This window comes from Bufo gargarizans, chromosome 7, assembly GCF_014858855.1.
Source record: "Bufo gargarizans isolate SCDJY-AF-19 chromosome 7, ASM1485885v1, whole genome shotgun sequence".
Classification (NCBI taxonomy): domain Eukaryota; kingdom Metazoa; phylum Chordata; class Amphibia; order Anura; family Bufonidae; genus Bufo; species Bufo gargarizans.
In genome coordinates, this window is record NC_058086.1 from 11,537,288 (window position 1) to 11,561,359 (window position 24,072).

Genomic DNA, 24,072 nt, shown 5'->3' on the forward strand with positions numbered 1-24,072 from the left:
ATTTTACCACAGCCCTCCAGGCTTCTTGGCAGAATCACTCTTGCTTGCAAATAGTTGGATTTTGATGACACCATTATGTGGTTGAACGTTGGAATATGCTAATGTTCATACATTCCTCCCAATATCCCCATGTTCTGCAGGCCCTATAAAATACATAAAAGGCAGACCTCTGGAAAAAGGGACATAGCCCTGTTCCAATATGGGTGTGTCAGATTTATTGGAAGGCAGTACTGGGAGATAAAGAGATTCCAGATGGAAAGATCAGACCATATTATATGTCATTTACATTGGCTGATCACCATTCCCTCACAGGCTGTAAATATACTGGTGTTAAAGGGGTATTCTCATCTCAGCATTTAGCATATATTTACAGGATAGGCCATAAATGTCTGATAAATGCCAGACCCACCTGCAACCTTTGGCTAGAACGGGGGTCCCCCAACTCTGTCAAGGTATATGCAGTCTGCGAGAGGTGGCCAGTCAAACGCTCCTGTGAGAACAGATATCACTGCCCATGGAAGGCGCTGTGTACATGGTATCACCAGTACCAACAATATTCTATCAATACCGTCAAGCATTTCATAGAACTCAGTGCTCGTAGTCAGTAGACTCCTCTGTAGTATTCACTAGTCTAAGCAGTTCTTTTGCATTTGATTTTATTACTCCTCTATACTAATGTAGCTTTGATACTACAGCTCTACTCTCCGTCTACCCTATATACACAAGGCAAAGAGAAATTTAGACCATCCACATGATCTTGCTAGAAGGCCTTGCACTACGCAGAGTTTGGACATTGTTCATCAGGTTAAATTGTAAAATACTGCAACCGGAACCTCGGCTACACATGGCAGCAGCCGCGTAATAACCAGCCTGCAGTCAAATGCAGTTGTATGAAATCGATGGTAATGCTACACATTTGTACCAGTTTTTATTGATTTCTATAGCATTTTTACATCCATCGCATTTCTCACAACAGGACAATCAACGTGGCATGTAGCTTAATATGCTGTGTAGCCTGGGCTTTACGCTACAACTATAGTAATTTAAGTGATTAAAGGCAAACAATCCACTCCAAATAAAGGTAAAATATGCTATGTTGTACTATATCTAGTTACTGTATATTGTTTCCGTCTGGGCATATTAAATTAAGGCTTATATAGTCTCATACTGTCGTTTAGTAATAAAATTGTTTCCAAAAGTGCTTGGGTTGTGTTTTATTTGTGATCTTACAGATACAACATCTTATAAAAGGCTTGTCAGTATTGGGTCCGTGACCTCACCGCAGTGTGGCAGACCGCCGTCTGCATACTGCAGTGCCATGGGTACCAGCTCTGGCCTACCCCGCAGGAGGAGCAGGCACCCGCCAGGATACCGCCACATTCGCCCTCACCGCCAGGTCTCATAGTTTTATTCCGCCCACCTCTCGGCGTGTTTGCCGTGCTGCCACCGGAACAGCCTGCCGGAGTTTCCTGCCGCTAGTGTGAAAGTACCCTTAGTTTGCTTGTCTTCCGCAAACTGTTTGCAAGCTTTCTTGTCCATCATCTTTAGAAGAGGCTTCCTTCTAGCAGTGTGCAACGTATGGTCTGTGCACTGACAGGCCGACCCCCACCCCTTTAACCTCTGCAGCAATGCTGGCAGCACTCATACGTCTTTTTTGAAAAGACAACCCCTGGATATGACGCCGACCACGTGCACTCAACCACTTTGGTCAACCATGGCGAGGCCTGTTCTGAGTGGAACCTATCTTGTTAAACCACTGTATGGTCACTGTGTTGCAGCTCAGTTTCAGGGTGCTGGCAATCTTCTTATAGCCTAGGCCATCTTTATGTAGAGCAATAATTCCTTATTCAGATCCTCAGAGAGTTATTTGCCATGAGGAGCCATGTTGAACTCCCAGTGACCAGAATGAGAGTGTGAGCGCGATAACACCAAATTTACCACACCTGCTCCTCATTCACACCTGAAACATTGTAACACTAATGAGTCGCATGACACCGGGGAGGGAAAATGGCTAATTAGTCACTTTTCACTTATTTTGAGGGCACACCAAATTGACACCGTTATACAAGCCGTACACTGACTACTGTACATTGTATCAAAGTGTCCGATCTTCAGTGTTGCACCACAAAGATATATAATAAAATATTTACAGAATTGTGAGGGGTGTACTGACTTTTGTGAGATACTCTATGCTCCATGAGACAACCCCTTTAAAATGTTATTTCTCAGAAACAACCCCTTTCAGCTGATCACTCTGACTCCCACTTCCAGAATCCTAAGTCCTGATTTAGCCAGTCAATTTGGCATTTCCCCTGCTACAGCCGCCGCAGGGGAAATGGCTGCCATACGGATAAATGGCAGTCCAAGTTATACAGGACTGCTCTAGTCCACCAGAAGTGGAGCTGCTTGTACAGAGTAGTTATTCATTCTCACAGAGGGGAAGCAAATCCCAGAAAAGAAAACAAAAACTCCATAAAATATAACTTTTATTGAAACAATCATAAAAGTAGACAAAGGAAACCAATAGTGGGGAATCGAAACTGATACCTAAGTGTCCCTACCTAAAGCAGAACTGCTGCCCTGATAGGGGGAACCCACTGTCTACAAAGCAGACCCTAAACGGCCCTAAAGGCTAACCATTAGGTCTAAGTTAGATCAGACAAAAATATATTAACAAGAGATTGGGAGAGATGGTCGGGGATAAACTGGGAACTTAAAGTGGCCCTGGGAAAAAAAACAACTAAAAGTGGCCATATGTTGTAGGTGGGTCCAAACTGAAAGAATGTGGGGCAACAGAAGTAGGAGGGACAACAGAAGTGGGGCCATCAATACCATATTGCAGCACGAAATACTGCCCCAGCAGAACCAAATATCACAGTGCAGCACAAAATACTGCCGTCCTCACTGAAGTATTCAATGGTATAACTATCCTAAAGATGGCAATAAAGTTGAATTCAGTTGGGGGACTTGCAGCTGCCGGACAGAAACACAAGTACCTGATGCTCTAGCATTAATTAAAGCTGAAAGAATCAGATAGTCATGTACCCAGCCGGCGGACGTGAGGAGGACACAGGTGGCCACTGGGGATCAGCCCACCAGGAATTTTCCATGCAGGGTATATGGCCAACCCACCCCTGGAAATGATAATGCTCTGATAGAGGGTAGTGGATCAATAATAACCGAGTACGTCACAAACAAACAGCTTAACAGATGCCAAGAATTACATGCAACCCATCAAGTATGTCACCAACAAGCAGATTACATACAGCTTGACACGTTTCTCTCCATTCCAGGAAACATGGGGTTCATCAGGGGCTATAGTAGCACCAAAACATACAAATAGGTACCCTATAAAAGGAGTAGATGATCACAAATGGAACATATATAAGCAATTCTCCTATCCGTCCTGAAAAAGCATTAACACATGATAGTTTGTGCTGCCATCATATGTGACACATCAGATAACCGAGCATGGCATATAGTCTTTGGCACCTCTCATACACTACAGCTCTTCACTAATTCTTTTTCATCATATTACAGGCGTGCCATTAGTAAGACTATCCTGTGGTCACCACACCAGTAGATAAAAATACATCAAGCTGTTTCTTTGTGACGAAAACTGTTATTATTTATCTAGTACCCTTTATGACCGAGGCAGAATCAGAACATTACCATCTCTCGCACTCTTGTTAATATTTTTTTGTCTGATGGACCTAATGGTTAGCCTCTAGGGCAGGGTTTCTCAACTCTGGCCCTCAGGACCCACCTACCAGTCAGGATTTGAGAATATCCCACAGAATGAATACCTGTGCTAAGTCCTGATGTATGGACACTAATTACATCACCTGCTCAATACTAAGGAAATCCTGAAAACATCACTGGTAGGTGGGTCCTGAGGACCGGAGTTGAGAAACCCTGCTCTAGGGCCAATTAGGGTCAGCTTCGAAGACAGTGGGATTGCCCTTATCAGGGAGAGAGTTCTGCTTTAGGGGCTCTTTCACACTTGCGTTCTTTTCTTCCGGCATAGAGTTCCGTCATCGGGGCTCTATGCCGGAAGAATCCTGATCAGTTTTAACCTAATGCATTCTGAATGGAGTGAAATCCGTTCAGGATGCATCAGGATGTCTTCAGTTCCGGACCGGTAAGTTTTTTGGCCGGAGAAAATACTGCAGCATGCTGCGCTTTTTGCTCTGGCCAAAAATCCTGAAGACTTGCCGCAAGGCCGGATCCGGAATGAATGCCCATTGAAAGGCATTGATCCTTAAGCTAAACGTCGTTTCGGCACATTGCCGGATCCGACGTTTAGCTTTTTCTGAATGGTTACCATGGCTGCCTGGACGCTAAAGTCCTGGCAGCCATGGTAAAGTGTAGTGGGGAGCGGGGGAGCAGTATACTTACCATCCGTGCGGCTCCCGGGACGCTCCAGAGTGACGTCAGGGCGCCCCAAGCGCATGGATCACGTGATCGCATGGCACGTCATCCATGCGCATGGGGCGCTCTGACGTCATTCTGGAGCGCCTCGGGAGCCGCGTGGACTGTAAGTATGCCGCTCCCCCGCTCCTACTATGGCAACCAGGACTTTAATAGCGTCCTGGGTGCCATAGTAACACTGAAAGCATTTTGAAGACGGATCCGTCTTCAAATGCTTTCAGTACACTTGCGTTTTTACGGATCCGGCGTGTAATTCCGGCAAGTGGAGTACACGCCGGATCCGGACAACGCAAGTGTGAAAGAGGCCTTAATAAGGGTCAGTTAGATATCAGCTTAGGTTTTCCACCATTAATTTCCTTTGTCTGTTTTTATGACTGTTTAAATAAAAGTTATGTTTTTTTTTTTTTTGGGGGGGGGGGGGGGGGGGTTCTTTTCTTTACATGGTTTGCATTGTAATCCTTCCTAATGTGATATGGTCTTCTGGTGGCAGACTTATCAGTTAGGGTCCATTTACACGTCCGCAACTTGGGTCCAGATCCGTTCCGCAATTTTGCGCAACGGGTACGGACTCATTTATTTTCAATGGGGCCGGAACAGATGTGGACAGCACACTATGTGCTGTCTGCATTTCCGGATCTGAACTTCCGGATCCTTTCTGTGAGTTCAGAGAGTCCAGAGCAGGTGACCTATGTGTCTGACAATCATGTATGCAAACTAGGCATATGGACAGAGGTTGCCTACATGAGACACGTGATTTAAAGGGAACCTGTCACCGGGATTTTGTGTATAGAGCTGAGGACATCGGTTGCTAGATGGCCACTAGCATATCCGCAATATCCAGTCCCCATAGCTCTGTGTGCTTTTATTGTGTAAAAAACCTGATTTGATACATATTAAAATTAACCTGAGATGAGTCCTGTACTTGAGATGAGTCAGGGACAGGACTTCTCTCGGGTTAATTTGCATATGTATCAAATTGTTGTTGTTTTTTTTACACAATAAAAGCACACAGAGCTATGGGGACTGGATATTGCAGATGTGCTAGAGGCCATCTAGCAGCCCATGTCCTCAGCTCTATACCCCAATCCAGGTGACAGGTTCCCTTTAAGTGTTATATTTCTGTGTACACTGGTTCCTGTCTCTAGATGACCTCAATTTATTTTATTAATTTCATTAACTTCTAAACAAACACTCTTGGGATAACTTCATAAAATGCCAATGAACTGCAACATGTTTTTGGAATGTGTCCTGTGAAGCTTTGGGCAAAGATAGGAAGAACATGCACTCATCATCTAGAACAGGGATGACCAACCTGTGGCTCTCCAGCTGTTTTAAAACTACAACTCCCACCATGCCCTGCTGTAGGCTGATAGCTGTAGACAGTCTGGGCATGCTGGGAGTTGTAGTTTTGCAATAGCCGGAGAGCCTCAGATTGGCCATTCCTGATCTAGAAGTTGCCCTGCTTAGATTTAAAACCAATATCCAGTGCTGCAAAGCAACACTGCCAACTACTGCAGTAAGTCACCACTTTCAATCCAGTAATTTACTGTGTACCCCCAAAACGGTGCCATTAAAAGCTACAACTAGCCACCCACAAATAACAAGCCCTCATATGGCTACATCGACAGAAAAATAAAAAAAAGTTATAGCTCTTGAAAAGTGAGAATGAAAAAAAAATTGCCTGGTCATTAAGACCCAAACCAGGCTGGGGTTTCTAAGTTTTATTATTAGTTTTAATTAATGGGTTAACAATGGAGAGGGGTATATTTTAATAGTTACAGTGCACATTTGCTTCTTTTTAGCACATAAACATGTGGAAAACATTACTTTTGCAAGTAAACACAGTCAAACAGAATGAGGTCTGAAAATAAACCATAAAAAGTAACATAACGCTAATTAGCAGAACTCTCCAGCACACAGTATATTATACCCTTCGACATTGTTCTACATCGATGTATGCGGTGAACCAGCCCCAGCAAACTTGGGCTCTAAAACAGGTTTAGCTGCTTCTAATTTGTACTTTAACTAATTACATACCACTCCACTAAATAATTAAAAGCATTAGTCATCCCAGTCGTCTGATTTTGCTTTTATATGGGCATTAAACTGCTTGGTGATGTCGAACAGTCTGGACACGTACATCATGCACCATCATGGCCATGATCCTGAAAACAGAACATACTTTTTGTTTGCACATAAGGGCTCCTTCACACTTGTGGCAGGATGGATCCGGCAGGCTGGTCTCCCTGTCGGATCCGTCCTTCCGCCGAGCCGCCGGACTGCCGCTCCGTCCCCATTGACTATAATGGGGACGGGGGCTGAGCTCCGGCGGTGCACGGCGAAAGCCGCCGGACTAAAAAGGACTTTTTAGTCCGGCGGCTTTCGCCATGCACCGCACTGCTGCGCCGGAGCTCAGCCCCGGTCCCCATTATAGTCAATGGGGACGGAGCGGCGGTCCGGCGAAACAGCGGAAGGACGGATCCGACAGGGAGACCAGCCTGCTGGATCCGTCCTGCCGCAAGTGTGAAGGAGCCCTAAGAGAGGACAGAAGTTTCAGGTAAATTGCAAAATGCCAACTTTGTTATTTAACCCTTAGTGACCACCCATACGTGTTTTTACGGTGGCCACTAAGGGGCCTTAGGCTGGGCCGCCGCTTTTTTACGGTGGCCCAGTCTAAGCGCTGCGCAGGTCAGGCTCTCACATGAGAGCCGGGGCCCTGCTCTAACAGCCAGGACTGGCAGGGCTGTTTAATACTTTACATGCATGTAAAGCGGTGACAGAGGGAGCGGACTCCCTCTGTTTGCCATCGGCACCTCGCAAATGCGAACCGATGTGGGTGAAGCCTTACCTGTCTTCCAATGTAGGCCCCGGTCCTGGCTGTAGTAATTTCCAGCAGGCTGCGCCAGATGTTAAAATAGCATTGCTATTAAAATGCAATGCATTATAGGGAAACCGTCAGTTATAGTCCCCTTGTGGGACTATTAAGTGGTAAAAAAAAACAAAAAAAAACCCCACACATCTATTAAATTAAAAGAATCCCATTTAAAGAAATTACACTTTTTACACAACAATATAAGCAAAAATCAAGCCCTCACTCAACTCCAAAAAAAGTTATGGGTCTTGGGAAGCAGCAATGTAAAAACATATTTTTCTTTTAAAAAAGGGGTGGTATCACTGTAATCGTAGTGAGAATAGAGATATTATGTTATTTATATCGAAAAATGAACACTGTAAAATTAATAACGTAAAAACGCAGTGGCAGTATTGCTGTTTTACCCATCTCCCTCCTGGAAAGAGTTAATAAAAGTTAATAAGAAAGTTATGTGTACCCCAAAATGGCGCCATTAAAAACTACAACTTGTCCCGCAAAAAAACAAGACCTCATAAAGCTATATAGACGGAAAAATAAAAAAGGTATAGCTCTTGGAACGCGACGATGAAAAAAGGAAGAAAAACGCTTGGTCAGTAAGGCCCAAAACAGGCTGGTCACTAAGGGGTTAAAAGAATTTTCCAAGATTTTTATTACCGATGACCTATCCTAGGAATAGGTCATAAGTATCTGATTGTGGGGGTCCGACACCTGGGCCCCCCCCGCCGACCAGCTGTTTGAGAAGGCAGCGGCGCTCCTGGGTTAGTGCCATGGCCTTTTCTCTGCTCTTCCAACACATTCATCAATCACGTGGCCTAGGAGCAGCTTAGCCCTATTCAAGTGAATGGGGCTGAGCTGCAGTACCAAGCACAGCCACTATACAATGTACGGTGCTGTGCTTGGTGAGGTGCGAGAAAGCAGAGGCGCTCACAGGAGCCGGTGCCTTCTCAAAACAGCTGACTGGCAGGGGTCCCGAGTGTCGGACCCCCACCGATCAGATACTGATGACCTAGCCAGAGGATAAACACAAATTACGGAGCAGCACTTACGGACCTCATCGACCACACGGGAATGCATCAGCCAAGCTAAGACCGCAGATCCTCAGCAGTCATCAGATCAGTAATTAACAAAAGGCGACGGCAGCATCTCCAGTTCTTTCTTGATTGATCGCAGCATCTCCAGTTCTTTCTTTATTGATCGCAGCATCTCCAGTTCTTTCTTTAGTGATCGCAGTATCTCCAGTTCTTTCTTTATTGATCGCAGTATCTCCAGTTCTTTCTTTATTGATCGCAGCATCTCCAGTTCTTTCTTGATTGATCGCAGCATGTCCAGTTCTTTCTTTATTGATTGCAGCATCTCCAGTTCCTTCTTGATTGATCGCAGCATCTCCAGTTCTTTCTTTATTGATTGCAGCATCTCCAGTTCTTTCTTTATTGATCGCAGCATCTCCAGTTCTTTCTTTATTGATTGCAATATTTCCAGTTCTTTCTTTATTGATCGCAGCATCTCCAGTTCCTTCTTGATTGATCGCAGCATCTCCAGTTCTTTCTTTATTGATCGCAGCATCTCCAGTTCTTTCTTGATTGATCGCAGTATCTCCAGTTCTTTCTTTATTGATCGCAGCATCTCCAGTTCTTTCTTGATTGATTGCAGCATCTCCAGTTCTTTCTTTATTGATCGCAGCATCTCCAGTTCTTTCTTTATTGATTGCAATATTTCCAGTTCTTTCTTTATTGATCGCAGCATCTCCAGTTCTTCCTTTATTGATCGCAGCATCTCCAGTTCTTTCTTTATTGATTGCAATATTTCCAGTTCTTTCTTTATTGATTGCAGCATCTCCAGTTCTTTCTTTATTGATTGCAATATTTCCAGTTCTTTCTTTATTGATTGCAGCATCTCCAGTTCTTTCTTTATTGATCGTACGTCAAAGAGAGTGTATACAATGAGCCAGACAGCAACGTTTCGGCTACATAGTAACCCTTTATTCAAAAAACAACAAGTGATATGTACAACTATGTTATAGTGTCTAAAGCCCCTCCCATTTAGATTTCCATTGGGTGTTTTTTTGCGCACACACATAGCGAATTATTCTGCTATATGGATGCGTCTCCATGGTGAGTAAGATGCTTTTTAGCTGAGTATATTGGCATGGATAGACAGAAGTTGAATAGTGATCATGTGATTATCACATGATCGCCACGTGATTTGATGACACGATACTGCATGCTGGTTGATGTGTACGTTAACATGCGCAGTTGAGATGTAGATACGCGGATGTGGAACCCGGGTCTCTCGACATGCGTACCACTGATGACTACCGCCTCTGATAAGGTAAACACATGTGTTTTAATTATACACAACTGTGATGGATACAGTATTTTATGAGGGTTCACTTTGGATTGGCGGTTTTTACAATGTGGGGGTTGTGACACCCGTTTGATTGGCTCCCCATCTAAATGGGAGGGGCTTTAGACACTATAACATAGTTGTAGATGTAGCCAAAACATTGCTGTCCAGATTTTTATATACACTCTCTTTGAAGTACGATCAATAAAGAGAGAACTGGAGATGCTGCCGTCGCCTTTTGTTGATTACCTCTCCAGAGGATACGTTATCAGTATAAAAATCCTGGAAAACCGTTTTAATGTCCATATAATAGACCCATGTAGCTGCATCAAAATCCTGCACTGTATTATTATTAGTAGTACTGTATGTATTATTGCTAGTACTATAAGGTCGCTGCTGCTGCAAAAAACAAAAAAAAACTAAACAAAACCGTTTTTGCACCAACATACCCTAATGGTCATCTTCCAGCAAAGGAAAAAAGAAAATCACACAGAGAAAAACTAAAGACATTAAACCCAAACTAGATTTACATGATTTACATTAATGTAATGTAATCCCTTTCGCCTACTGTGAGTTCACACTTCAGTTTTTGGGTCAGTTATATCCATCAGTTTAGCCTCATGCACATGACCGTAGACAGCCCATGCCCTTATTGCAGCCCGCAAACGGCTAGTCCGCAATATACGGGGACCGGCCGTGTACGTACTGTATCACGCATGCGGACCCATTCACATGAATGGGTCCGCAATCTGGAAGATACGGTGCAGTGCGGAATGGAGGCGCGAACTCGGAAGCCCATAGACGAACAACAGAGTGCTTCCATGGGTTTTCTGTCCGTGCCTGCAAAAAAGTAGTGCAAGGATGCATAGATTTTGCAGTGCGGACCGTCAGAGGCGGAGCGCAGACCCCATTTAAGTTAATGGGTCTGCTTCCGCAAACAGAGGGCACATGGTCAGTGCTTGTGCATTGCGGACCACATGGGCATGGCCAGAACACAGTCATATGCATGACCCCATAATGTGATCCCACACTAACTGAAGAGTGAACTAGGCTTTAGTGACCATCCTGTTTTGGGCCTTAAAGGGGTATTCCCATCTCAGACAATGGGGGCATATCACTAGTCAATGGGGGCAAATTCTACCGCTGGGACCCGCACCTACAACGAGAACAAAGCGGAGAGCGCTGTGGCTGGAGGACCCTGGCTTTCCCGGGGTCAAACCAGCACCAAGCGCTGCTCCCTGCTGCTCCCATAGAAGTGAATGGGAGCACACCGCGCACGTGCAGCCCCTGCTCCCATTAATCGCAGTGCGCCATCCGTTCATTTCCCCGCTCCATTCTCATTGCGGTGGGACCCGCACCTATCCTAGCGATATGCCCCCCATTGTCTGAGATGGGAAAACCCCTTTAATTACAAGAAGTTTTGTTCATTTTTTCATCATCGCCTTCCAAGAGCTATAACTCTTTATTTTCCCATCTATGTAGCCGTATGAGGGCTTATTTTTTCGTAGGACATGTTGTAGTTTTTAACTGCAACACTTTGGGGTGTAGATGACATAGGCTACTTTCACACTGCGAAAGTGCAAAAACGCTTCTGTTGCATCCGTCATGAACAGATCCGGTTGTATTATGTATTCTATAGCCAGGACAAATCCGTATTGAAAATCAATGAAAGTCAATGGGGGACGGATCCGTTTTATAAATTTTGCGGTGTTCATTTTTTGACATAAGTAATGCAATAACTTTATTCTCTGGGTCAGATTACAGCAATACCAAATATATACATTGGGTACATAACACTTTTTTGATCGCTTTTTATTCAGTTTTATTTTGCTGGCGATTAACAAAAAACAGCAATTCTGGCACTTTTGTAATGATGTTCAACGTACGGGATAAATTACAGTACATGATAATTTGTTTAGTGTGGATTGTCACATAGACAGCAATATTAAACATGTGGAGGGGATTTTATTTTTGCAATTTCTTTCCTTTGAAAAGCATTATTTCAATTTAAAAAAGGTATTTTTTTACTGGGATTGTTATGTACTTAAAGGGAATCTGTCACCTAGTTTTGCCCTATAGAGCTGCGGACATGCACGGATAGATCTCCGCTACAATGTCCGCAATATACCTGTCCCATATCTCTGAGTGGTTTTATTTCGTTTAAAAAATGATTTTATAGATATGTAAATTAGCCAAGTAAGGTGCCCAAGGCGTGGTTACTTACGGTTAAGGAGCCCAGCACCGCCTGCATTCAGGAATCTCCTCCTTTCTCACAAAGTTACAGTGCCGCAATCTTGCGATGCGCGAGCTAGCGCATGCGCAGTTCGTTCACTGAGGCTGATGCCAGCAAAGGGAACGAACACTTTGCCGGCACTGTGCATGCACTAGCTCGTGCTTCGCAGGATTACGGGACTTTAACTTTGAGAGCAAGAAGCAGATTCCTGGATGCAGGCGGTGCTGGTTCCTTCACAGGCGGCGATGCTGGGCTCCTTAACCGTAAGTAACCACGCTATGGGCACCTTACTTGGCTAATTTACATATCTATAAAATAAGTTTTTAAACTAAATAAAACCACACAGAGCTATGGGACAGGTATATTGCGGACATGCTAGCGGAGATCTAATCGTGCATGTCCGCAGCTCTATAGGGTAAAACTAGGTGACAGATTCTCTTTAATGAAACTGTTTTTTAACCATTTAAGGCCTATTGCACACAACCTTAGTTAGGTGTCCCGTGCCAAAGCTGCAGACTGCATACGCGGATCCGCAATACACGGGTGCCGTTCCGTGGACATTCCGCATTACGGATGCGGACCCATTCACTTTAATGGGTCTGCAAATCTGAGGATGCGGAATGGTGCAGAACGGAAGCAATACATATACAGCAGGAGAATCATTTTATATATTTTTTGGGTAATTGTAAAAAAAATTCTGGCACAAAATAAATGTGCAATTACTAAAAAAAATATATAAAATCATTTATGAATGATGCATAATATGTGGGAAACTACTACTGAGGTTTTTAGCCATAATATATGTACAGCAGGTTAACATGAAGCTCTATAGCTCAGTGGTTAAGGTTCTTGCCTTTAATGTAGATGGCTGTGAGTTTGAATCCCAGCAGAATCATCTAAATAAAACTTAAATACACACACCAACCTTTTTAATTTTTGTAACCAGTATTTTTTGTTGGGAAAGGTGGCAACCCTAACAGAACCCCCGCTCCCCGGTGACCCACATAACTTTTTTATAGTTATGTATACGGAGATGTGTGGGAGCTCATTTGAGGGACAATCTGTCTTTTTTGACTAAACCATTTTGGGGTGTGTATGACGATCACTTTTTATTCAATTTTCTTGGGAGATAAAGTGATGAAGAAACGGCAATTCAGCCTTCTTTTTTATTTTTTTTCTGTTACATCCTTCACCATATGGGCTAACTTTTTATTTTATTTTAATAGTATGGCTGTTTTTTTATTTTTAAAACATTTTGTTTTACTTTTTTTTATTTTTATTACTTATTGTTAGGTCCCCAAGTGGACCACAACTTGCAACTTATACAGAATAATGGAAATTGCTCCATTATTCTGTATAGAAATCACTATATCACCTAGTGGCCTGAACTGGGATATACTAATAATGAGCCTGGAAGCCTAGTACAGGCTGCAGTTCATTTTTAGAACAGTGTGCGCTTTTACTTTTATAGTTTCAGCCATGGTGACATGCACCTGCGCATTTTGCAGGAGGTGTTTAGTAAGGGTACTTTCCCACTAGGGGCAGGACGGATCTGACAGGCTGTTCACCCTGTCATATTCGTCCTGCCGCTATTTCACCGAGCCGCCGGACTGCCGCTCCGTCCCCATTGACTATAATGGGGACTGGGCGGAGCTCCACCGCAGCACGGCGGTGCGCGGCGAAAGGCTGCCGGACTAAAAAGTCAGACATGCAGTACTTTTAGTCCGGCGGCCTCTCGCCGTGCACTGCCGTGCTGCACCGAAGCTCCGCCCCCGTCCTCATTATAGTCATGGGGAAGGAGCGGCAGTCCGGTGGCACGGCGAAATAGAGGCAGGACGACAGGGTGAACAGCTTGTCGGATCCGTCCTGCCGCTAGTGTGAAAGTAGCCTTACTTTTGTCTCATGTCTTAAAGGGGTTGCCTCATCTCAGACATGGCGATATACCCCCATTGCCCCCCTATTTTGGGAATGGAGCCTGCAAGGTGGTGACTGGAGGACTCCAGTCTGGCCACCACCAAGGACTCTCCCCATAGAACTGAATAGGAGCACACCGCGCATGACCAGCCATCATTCCCCTTCACTTCTATGGGTCCGCCGGAAATAGCCGATCCAGAGCTCGGCTATATTTGTCGGCCCCATAGAAAGTGAATGCGCATGCCTAGTGCGCCCTTCACCACTTTTAAGTCTCTCTTCTCGATATAGGTGCGAGTCCCAGCAGTGGGACCCGCACCTATCAGACAATGGGGGCATATCCTAGTGATATGCCCCCATCGTCTGTGATGAGACAACCCCTAATTTCAGACAAGCATCTCCACTGCAGGAAACATGCTCCGTGTGGGATCGCGATTATCGGTCATGGACACTGCTCCTTTGTCAGGACCACTAGGAGCATGTTTATTGCAGTGGACACGCTTGTCTGAAATTAGCCTAATAGACTAATCTATCAGACAGACGATCACGTGAATTGAGGAACACCTTCCATGAAAGTACTTTGATGTTCCTTCTGGGTGGTCACCTCCAAAAACATTAAAGGGAACCTGTCAACTGTACTATGTAGCCCTCATGTGGAACGCATAGTGTAGTAACAGACCTGCTTATTTCTGCGGTCTGTCACTTCTGGGCTGGCACTCAGTACGAGCGAGTTTGATGAATCCTGATGTCCCCACCTTCTGACATCTCTGACAGGTTTCTGTTCTGTGTGGGATCATGCAGACGAACGTAAAGGCCCTGTGCCTATGCTGCAGACCACAAGTAGCGGTGTGCAATGCACGAGCACTGGCCGTGTGCACTCCGTGATGTGGATGCAGACCCATTGACTTGAATGGGTCTGTGAACCGCAAAATATGTCCAAAGACAGGACGTGTCTTATCTTTTGCTGTGCGGAGGCACAGACCCAAAAATCCACGGAAAGTGGTTCGTAGTGTTTCCATGAGCTTCCGATTCCATTCCGCAAAAGATCGGACATGTACTATCTTTGGTCGTATCTTGTGGATCGCTGACCCATTCATGTCAAGTTGTGGTCTACAATACAGGCATAAAGCCCTTACATTCGTGGGCACAACTCTTATAAATCTTGAAAGTCTTTCTAAAACCGACCAGCAAAATATATTATGTGACAGATTGCTATGAGCAATTGCTGCACTTCACCTGCACAATTTTTTTTTTAAAACATACAAGATGCTATGGCCACACCACAGTGGTTTCCATGCAGCCCTCGAAGATTCTTAATACTATATAGCGTGTAATACTAAACATTTACCACATGATGGCAGCGTAATGCTTTCCAGAACATAATTGTTCATGTCGCATTACACTAATGTAATAAACATCAACACTTATTTAGGATAAAATGTAAAAACCTTGTAACACCCACAAGTAATTGGGCACCCCTTCCCATTCATTCATTTCTAGGATGAAGAAGAAACTCATTTGGCAAACTTCCAACTACTTAGCTTTTTTTAATTTGAGGATATTTTCAGTGCTTTCGATAGGGTGCAAATTTCAATTAGACATTGTATTATGTCAGCTGGGAAAACAAGTTATCATATAAAAAGGAAGACACACAATACAGCTTAGTTCACAAAGGTTAAAATGCTCTTTAAATTTGGCTACAAATGGAATGACCCTGCTACGTGGCGGTTTAGTGTTACAATCAGGTTTTGGTCTGAGCCTGAGAAGAAGTTTCCAGCTGGTCAGCACTGCTATTGAGAGGTTGAATTATATACTGTTAAAGGGGTTGTCTGCGATCTCAAAAATTGACAAAGGCAGGCAATGTGCTAAAATAGCAAAATATCCAATTCTTACTTGTTATATCCCTGCTGGTCTTTGTCATCGTGCATGTCCACATAACAAAGGTGAGCAAAGGAGCATTGCAGTGGAGGGGAACTCATTGCCTGTAGGGCTGCAGCTATCGATTATTTTAGTAATTAAGTAATCCATCAATTAATCGAGTACTCTAATAAGAAAAAACTAATTTAAAAAAATGAACGTTTTCCTTTATAAAATGTCATCAGACCCCCCCTCCCCCCGTGCCATCATCAGACCCCCATGCCATCAGTCTTCTGTGCCATCAGCTTCCCCCATGCTATCAGCTCAACCCTCCCCCCCCCCCCCGGATGCCATCAGCTCCAATGTGCCATAAGCTTCCCCCAGTGCCATCAGTTCTCTGTGCCATCAGTGCCCCTCATGCCATCAATCCTCTGTGCCATCAGCTCGCCCTGTGCCATCAGTGCCCCCCAGTGCCATCACCCCCATGCCATCAGTCCCTCAGTGCCATCAGTCCTCCAGTGCCATCAGCTCCCCCATTGCCATGAATCCTCTGTGCCATCAGCTCTATGTGCCATTATCTCCCCCCATGCCAGTCATCTGTGCCATCAGTCCCTCAGTGCCATCAGCTCTCCCCAGTGCCATCACCCCCTTGCTATCAATCCTCTGTGCCATCAGCTCCCGTCATACGATTAGTCCCTCAGTGCCACCAGTTCCCAAGTGCCATCACCCCCCTCATGCCATCGGCTCTATGTGCCATCAGCTCCCCCCATGCCATCAGTCCTCTGTGCCATCAGTCCCTCAGTGCCATCAGCTCCCCCATGCCGAAACCCAACCGGGATACAGACACGCTCACAGGTACAGATATAGTAGTTAACATCTCATCCCGTACACTATCCCCTGCAGAATTAAATATATTATCTAAAGGACTCTCCTTTTGCCCGTCCGGCCCCGTCCACTCCTTTTCCCTGGAACAAGACCTACAAAGGTTTTATAGATCCATTAGATTAAAGGCACACTTTGAACAGCAACCACCAGGGCAGACATTCCAAACACTTACTCCAGCTTCAGACTTATCCATCAAATCCCTTAATTTAAAAAATAAAAGTACATTCATGCCCCCTAAAAATTATCATGCAGCAGAGGCCTTCATTGATCTTGTCCGAAAAGACATAGATAGCACCCTAAAAGAATCAAAAGACAAACCCATGTACACACCCCACAATTTGAAAAGCGAAGAACGAATTGCCCTTAACATATTAAGGGAGGACAAAAGTATAACGATAAAACCAGCCGACAAAGGCGGAGCCATCGTGGTTATGGACACTACAACCTATGTTAGGGAGATAAAACGACAACTGTCAGATACTGCAACCTACTCTAAGGTACCTTTTAATCCCATTTTTCGTATCAAAAAAGAAATTATCTCCCTACTCGATGACCATCTCCAACAAGGGATAATTGATAAACCGACTTATACTTTTCTCCTCAATGAACATCCAGTCACTCCTGTCCTCTATACACTGCCCAAGATACATAAAAATTTAACGGATCCTCCTGGCAGACCCATAGTAGCATCCACCGACTCCATCCTCTCCCCACTTTCTATCTTTCTAGAAAAAATACTCACACCATTAATCAAAAATACCCGCTCCTTTCTACTTGACACAACCCACTTTCTATCCACCATTTCCACATTAGAAAATATACCCGAGAATAGCCTATTAGTGACACTAGACGTAAATAGTCTCTATACTTCCATCACCCATGAAAGAGGAATTACAGCTGTCTCCAGCCTTCTCTCAACCTCCAACTACACATCTAGTGCACAAACTTTTTGTCTTACACTTCTGAGACTAGTTCTACACAACAATTATTTCATGTTTGGGGATGAATTCTATATACAGAAACGGGGGACAGCAATGGGGGCTAACGTAGCGCCACCCTACGCAAATGCCTTCATGGCAAAATTTGAGGAAGACTATGTCTACTCTAACCCTCTTTTTCAACAATTTGCACTAACTTGGCATCGATATATCGATGACATTTTCTGTATCTGGACCGGCGATAGTGACTCACTCTCACAGTTTATTGACCACATTAACCAACAAGACCAGGATCTCTCTTTTACCTCCCATACAGACTCAAACAGGATAAGCTTTTTAGATACATTGGTAGTTAAGACTCCAACCGGCTCATTAACCACTGATCTTTTCAGAAAACCCACTGACCGTAACACACTGCTCCATTATTCCAGCTGCCACCCTCGCAATACCAAGCAATCCTTACCACGATCTCAGTTTACACGAGTAACTAGAATAGTAGCCGACCCCTCACTCTGCGAACAACGCCTCCAAGAAATGGCAAGCAAATTCACGGATAGAGGCTACCCCACTAGATTACTAGAAGACGAACTGACCCTAGCCCAGCAAATTCATTCATGCTCCTCCAGACCTGCAGCTTCCCCACGTATTCCTTTCGTAACCACCTACCATCCTTTTGTATCAAAGATCCAAAACATAATTAAAAAACATTGGTCCATATTAGAACGGTCATATCCCAAAGTGTCCGAGTTCAGCAACCCAATCCGTATGTGTTACAAACGTCCCACTAATCTCAAAGATAAATTAGTACACGCTGATGTTGGCTCGTCCCTACCACAAATACGACAAACCACTCTGGCCCCCCGCAAGACAGGCACCTACCCATGCCTACATTGTGCCCAGTGCACCAATGTCATGAAGGGAAATAGGATTACACATCCCCACTCGGGCAAAATTTATCAAGCAAAAGATTTTTATACTTGCAACTCGTCCTTCGTAGTCTATCTTATTAAATGCCCATGTGGCCTGGCATATGTAGGCGAAACGACCCAATGCGTACGTGACCGTATATCCAAACATAAGTCCGACATCCGATGTAATAGAACTGAACTCCTGGTCCCACATCATTTCATATCAAATAAACATCAGATCAACCAGCTTCAATTCCAGGTGCTAGAATATGTGCCACAAAGCCGACGCGGAGGCAATAGAATCGCTCGTCTCAAAGAACGGGAATCCTTCTGGATCTTCGAGTTAAAGACTCTTTTCCCCCATGGAATGAACAGGGATTTTGACTTCAGGATTTAACTTAACTTATAAACATTTTTCTGAAAGGAATCAATGGGAACCATATTCCTTGGATTTGACGTTCCATATGTTCTTTCCTCCAAACTCAGCACCCATATGATTAAATAGACTATAACGCAATAAGTCTATTAGGATATCCATCTGTATGCTATTAATTATCTATTTGTTTAGATTATTGTATATCATATAATTCTAACTTTCTTTTCTCCTATCTCCACAGACAAAATGACCCCCATAGTCTCAACAACACAGGTAGTATATTATCAAAGAGTGTTAATTATTAGTTGCCTTTATAGACCTTCATATTTAATATATAGCATATATCATGGAGCCGATTATATTGTACAATATATATAGCAAAACATACACAGCATATGACACAGTGTCTAGAACTGTAGCGATCTTCATAGATACGTTCCTCTACCTCCAAGCGCATGCGCAATATAAAGCGAGCCCTGGCTCTGCCTAACCTGACAATACGAACCACTACGCATGCGCGAGTGACGTCACTGTCCTCGCGATACCTCGGCAAAGGCCGAGAGACGCCGGCGCCTGCGCAGATCTCCCTTATCTCCCCATTTAAACTCACTACGAGCACGGACACACCAGGTCCTCCCGATATCTCCGGTCTCCTGCACTAAGGTCTGTCTCCATGACATGTTATATTATGCTATATTATGTATTATTATGCCAGACGCACTGCTTTTAGTCGTTCTCTATATACATATATGCCTACTATCAGGGTCCTCCTGGATCAATTACCCTTTGGTCTGTCACTGATCCCTATTACCTATCTCTGTGAACCCTGACCACAAGGTATACTAATATATAGCTACATTAATATGGCTCTCACCATCTCCAAGTTCATCCAGTAGGTACGATTGCACTGCTCCCCACAACAAGATTCTATATCTATCTACCTATTTAGTGTCAACCTATGACACTTTTATATACTTGCAAACCTCCTTGACATGATAATTCTGTTGGTTTCCCTTATAGGTTAGTCAATGACCAAGTATGTGGCGGCCACACGTGCACAGGGAAGCGCCATACGTTGCCCCCTCTTTTTGCTTTGACCAGGACCAAGGGACCCCCATTATCTGGGAATAGGGCCTGTTTCACATTAGCGACACGCTGCTTAGTATCCCTTACTAGGTCCCCTCTTTAGTTCTAGGTCATTGCTGCAACATCTTCTCCATTAGCATGGGGATTGTCTGTATGTGACATCAGCCGATGAGGACACACTCCCTCCCATGCTGTCCCCTGATGAGTCTGGGACTCTAATTAATTGACGAAACGCGTAGGGATCTTGCGCATGACCGTAAAATCATCTACTGTGTACCCCTAGTTAGGGTCATTTTGGGAGTCCATCACTGTAGGATCAGCCCCCGGTCGTGCGACCCCTAGCCGGGTCATAGGGCTCTATAGGCCTGGCAGGGGTGTGTAGGGACAGTGATCCTCGCTTGGACGCTGCTCCACCAGGTAACACTGACTCTTGGGATTGTGCCACCATACCCAGATGAGCGTCACCCACTGGTAAGACTGTTCCCGTTTATATTTTTATATTTCTGTGGAATTTATACCTGCGGTGGGATACAGTGTTACCCTGTTCACATGGGTCTAACCATAGTCTTGTGGTTGCCTATTGTGACTATTTATGTGTTTGTTGTTTGTGACACGTTTTTGGTGTGCACACTTTTTTGATTTATGTGTTTGTCCATATATTTTACTTGTAAACTTATTAAACGTTAAGTCTTATTAAACGCTACCTCCTCTTCTATATAGAGGATTTTGTTGTGTCGAATTACTCAATTCAATCGAGTAATCGTTTCAGCCCTAATTGCCTGCATTTGTCCAAATGTTTTATGATCTTGGACAACATCTTTAAAGGGAGCCTGTCACCATCAAAATGCAGTACAATCTACAGGCATGTTATAGAGCGGGAAATGCTGAGCAGATTGATACATACTCTACATGGAGAAAAATATTAGGACACACCTCTTAAAGGAGTTATCCGAGAGTATAAAAAGCCCCCTAATATGGCGGGCCCGCCACACTGAATATACTTACCTGGCTCCCCGCGCCGCAACTAGTCCCCGAACTGCCGCTTCTCTGTGTGCGCAGATGAAAACATCTGGTCTCAGGGGGGAGTAGCCAATGGCAGGCGGGGAAGAGCCTCCCTAGTATAGCGGGTGATGCTAGGGGGGCTCGTCCCAGTCTGCCATTGGCTGCTCCCCCCCGACACTGGATGTTTACATCCGAGCAAGGGGAGAAGCAGCTGCGGCGGTGCAGGGACCAGTATATTCAGTGTGGGGGGGCCCAGGCATATTGGGGGGCTTTTTATACTCTCGGATAACCCCTTTAATCATTGTATTCAAGCGTTTCATTCAGTCCCTTTGTCACAGGTGTATAAAATCCTGCCTCTAGCCATGCAGTCTGCCTTCACGAACATTTGTGAAAGAATAGGTCATTCTAAAGACCTCAGTGAAATCCATCCTGACTTGTTGCCTCTAGTCTGCTCAGGTCATGACAGCTGTTCCACACTTCCACTTAATTTCTTGACTTCTGGTACGCTTGTATGTCCGCTTGATTGGATGAAGGTTAGTTTCAGAATGAACACAACTAATTGGAGTGTGCCGGAGGCACTGCTCCAAAGTCGAGAGCCGGGGCTCTGCTCAGAACGCTGAGTGACGTTACACATGTGCGGACCCATTCATTTCAATGGGGCCGCAAAAGGTGTGGACAGCACACCGTAGTTCCGTCCCTTGGCCCCGCAAGAAAATATATTGCATGTCATATTCTTGTCCGCAATTTCGGACAAGAATAGTAATTTTTTTATTGTAGATGCGGCTATGCGCACATTGCTGAACGCAGACGGGCCTGTATCCGGGTTTTGCGGAACCGCAAAACATTACTGTTGTGTGAATGTAGCCTAAAGGCTATGTACAACTTTCGGGGCCTTTTTTCTTATGTTATTGCACTGTAATCATTTTGAGCTAAAAATCATTTGTCCAATAGATCTTTATTTTAAAAAAAATGTAACCCCTGTCTCTGTGCAGCTTAGAGTTTCTCTAGTCGCAGGATATTAATTTTCACTTAGTTTTGTTGAACTGAACTGATGGGCTCCTTATCTCTGACCTCCTAAACACTCCTTATAGCCCAATTCTTATCTTACTGATAAGAGTGTGTTCCGTGCTTCCGTTCCGCATCTTCGGACTCATTCAAGTGAATGGGTCCGCATCCGTGACGCCCACGGAACGGCACCCATGTATTGCGGATCCGCAAATGTGATCCGCAATACGGCAACGGGGCACACACGCCCGTGGGAAAGAGGCCTTAAAAGCCTGGAGAATGGGCTTTGGACAACGGTTTATAAAGTGGGTACAGTAACTGTGCTCTGACCCGAGAGAGCGCATCAAGGCCAATGGGGGGGTTTTGTTATTCTTCCTATTAGCTAGGGGAACCAGTCAGGGATGTCCACTGTCCCCTTTGTTATTTGCTGTGCTTAGCTCCCCCATAATACGAGGCTTCCAATCTGGACCAGTTCATAATAAAGTTGATATGTACGCGGATGATACCCTACTATTTCTGGGGGACACGTCGACATCCCTGTCGGAAACTATGTCATTTATTGGCCGGTTTGGTAAAATGTCGGGATTAACCATAAATTGGCCTTGATGTTACTGCTAATAATGTACCATGTGTGAAAAGTATTAAATATTTGGGGATCCATATTTCACCTCAATTGCTGGACTTTGAGGAGTTGAACCTAACGCCATTACTCACCAAGTTCCGACAGAAGATCAGGGCATGGTGTAAGTTGTTCTTGTCGGTAGTGGGTAGAGTCAATCTTTTAAAAATGGTCATGATGACTCAACTTATATGTCCGTCATAATGCCCTGGTCTGGCTACTGTTGGACAGGTTTCATAGGATTAACTCTATCTTTAGGGACCTAGTGTGGCGAAGGGGTCAACCTACAATTAAATTCATCCAACGGCGGAGGAATTTTGAAATAAAGCTGTGTACGAGAAAGCTGTGTTTCTAAAACAAGGATGTCCCCATACGTTTGATAAGCTCTGGACTCAATGGATAACTATTAGTGGTCTTAGTAGGTGAATACCTACTGGTACCACCAATACTGGAGTGAGGGGGAAAGAAGGGGTTGGGGGGGAAAGGGGGGATTTTTCCTTTAGGTTGGGTGGGAGGGAGGTGGGATATAGAGTACTTGATATACTTATATTTGTAACTTGTCAAATTATTTGACGAATGTTTAGTTATTTTTCTATTGCGATACCAAGAAGATCGTAATTTGTATCTGTTTGTACAAAAAAGTGTTTTTCACTAATAAAAAATGATCTGATTTAAAAAAAAATGATAAAAAATGAATAAATAAAAAGCCCGGAGAACCCCTTTAAATTAAGGTGACAAATAAGGAACAAAAAAAAAAAATAAAACCAGAGGACCAGCTTTGGTAGTCTGTTATATAAGGGCAGCAATATACAGGAAGAGATCACACTTACCTCACCTGCCAAACAACAGACCACTTTTATGACCAGTGATAAATATGTAATGTATAATATCTGTGGTCACATTTCGTTTGTGAACGATAGTAAATTTGGTGCATGAGTTGAAAGAGCCATTCTCACACCATAAGAGGGTTGTTTGGAAAAAGGCCAAGATGGTATGTGTCGGCGTAGAATACATTTATCTTCTTTAAATAAAATAATAATACTTTATTGTGTCATTTTATTAAAAATCAGGAATCTGCATCCAAGCGGCAGTTTTTGTGGCTCGGATGCGGACCCATTCACTTCAATGGGGCTGCAAAAGATGCGGACAGCACTCAGTGTGCTGTCCACATCCGTTGCTCCGTTCCGTGGCCCCGCTAAAAATATATAGCATGTCCTATTCTTGTCTGTTTTGCAGACAAGAATAGGCATTTCTACAATGGGCCGCCTGTTCCGTTCCGCAAGTTGCAGACGGCACACGAGCGGCTTCTGTTTTTTGCGGATCCGCAGTTTGCAGATCGCAAAAAACAGCACGGACGTGTGCATGAGGCCTAACACTTTCTGTTAGAATACATCAGGCTAGGTTGCAACCGCATGTATGCGGGAGGGGTACTTAAGGTTTAATCTAAGATTTAATCTAATAGCTTCCTATCCCAAAACAGATTGATTGAGCTCAGGAAGCATGTCCCTCAGCACTCTCTGACACTTAGTAGAGAGCAGTTTTGTATTGCCAATTACTGCCTAATAGGGCTAGCTGCAGGGACTATTTGGGGTGTGTATCTTACCAC

General features: G+C 44.3%; 1 protein-coding gene across 4 annotated transcripts in view; it reads right to left on the reverse strand.

The window, feature by feature from the left end:
- Positions 1-24,072, reverse strand: part of LOC122943759 (centromere protein P) — a 400,675-nt gene that overhangs the window by 239,681 nt on the left and 136,922 nt on the right. The gene's annotated exons all lie outside the window — the stretch shown is intronic.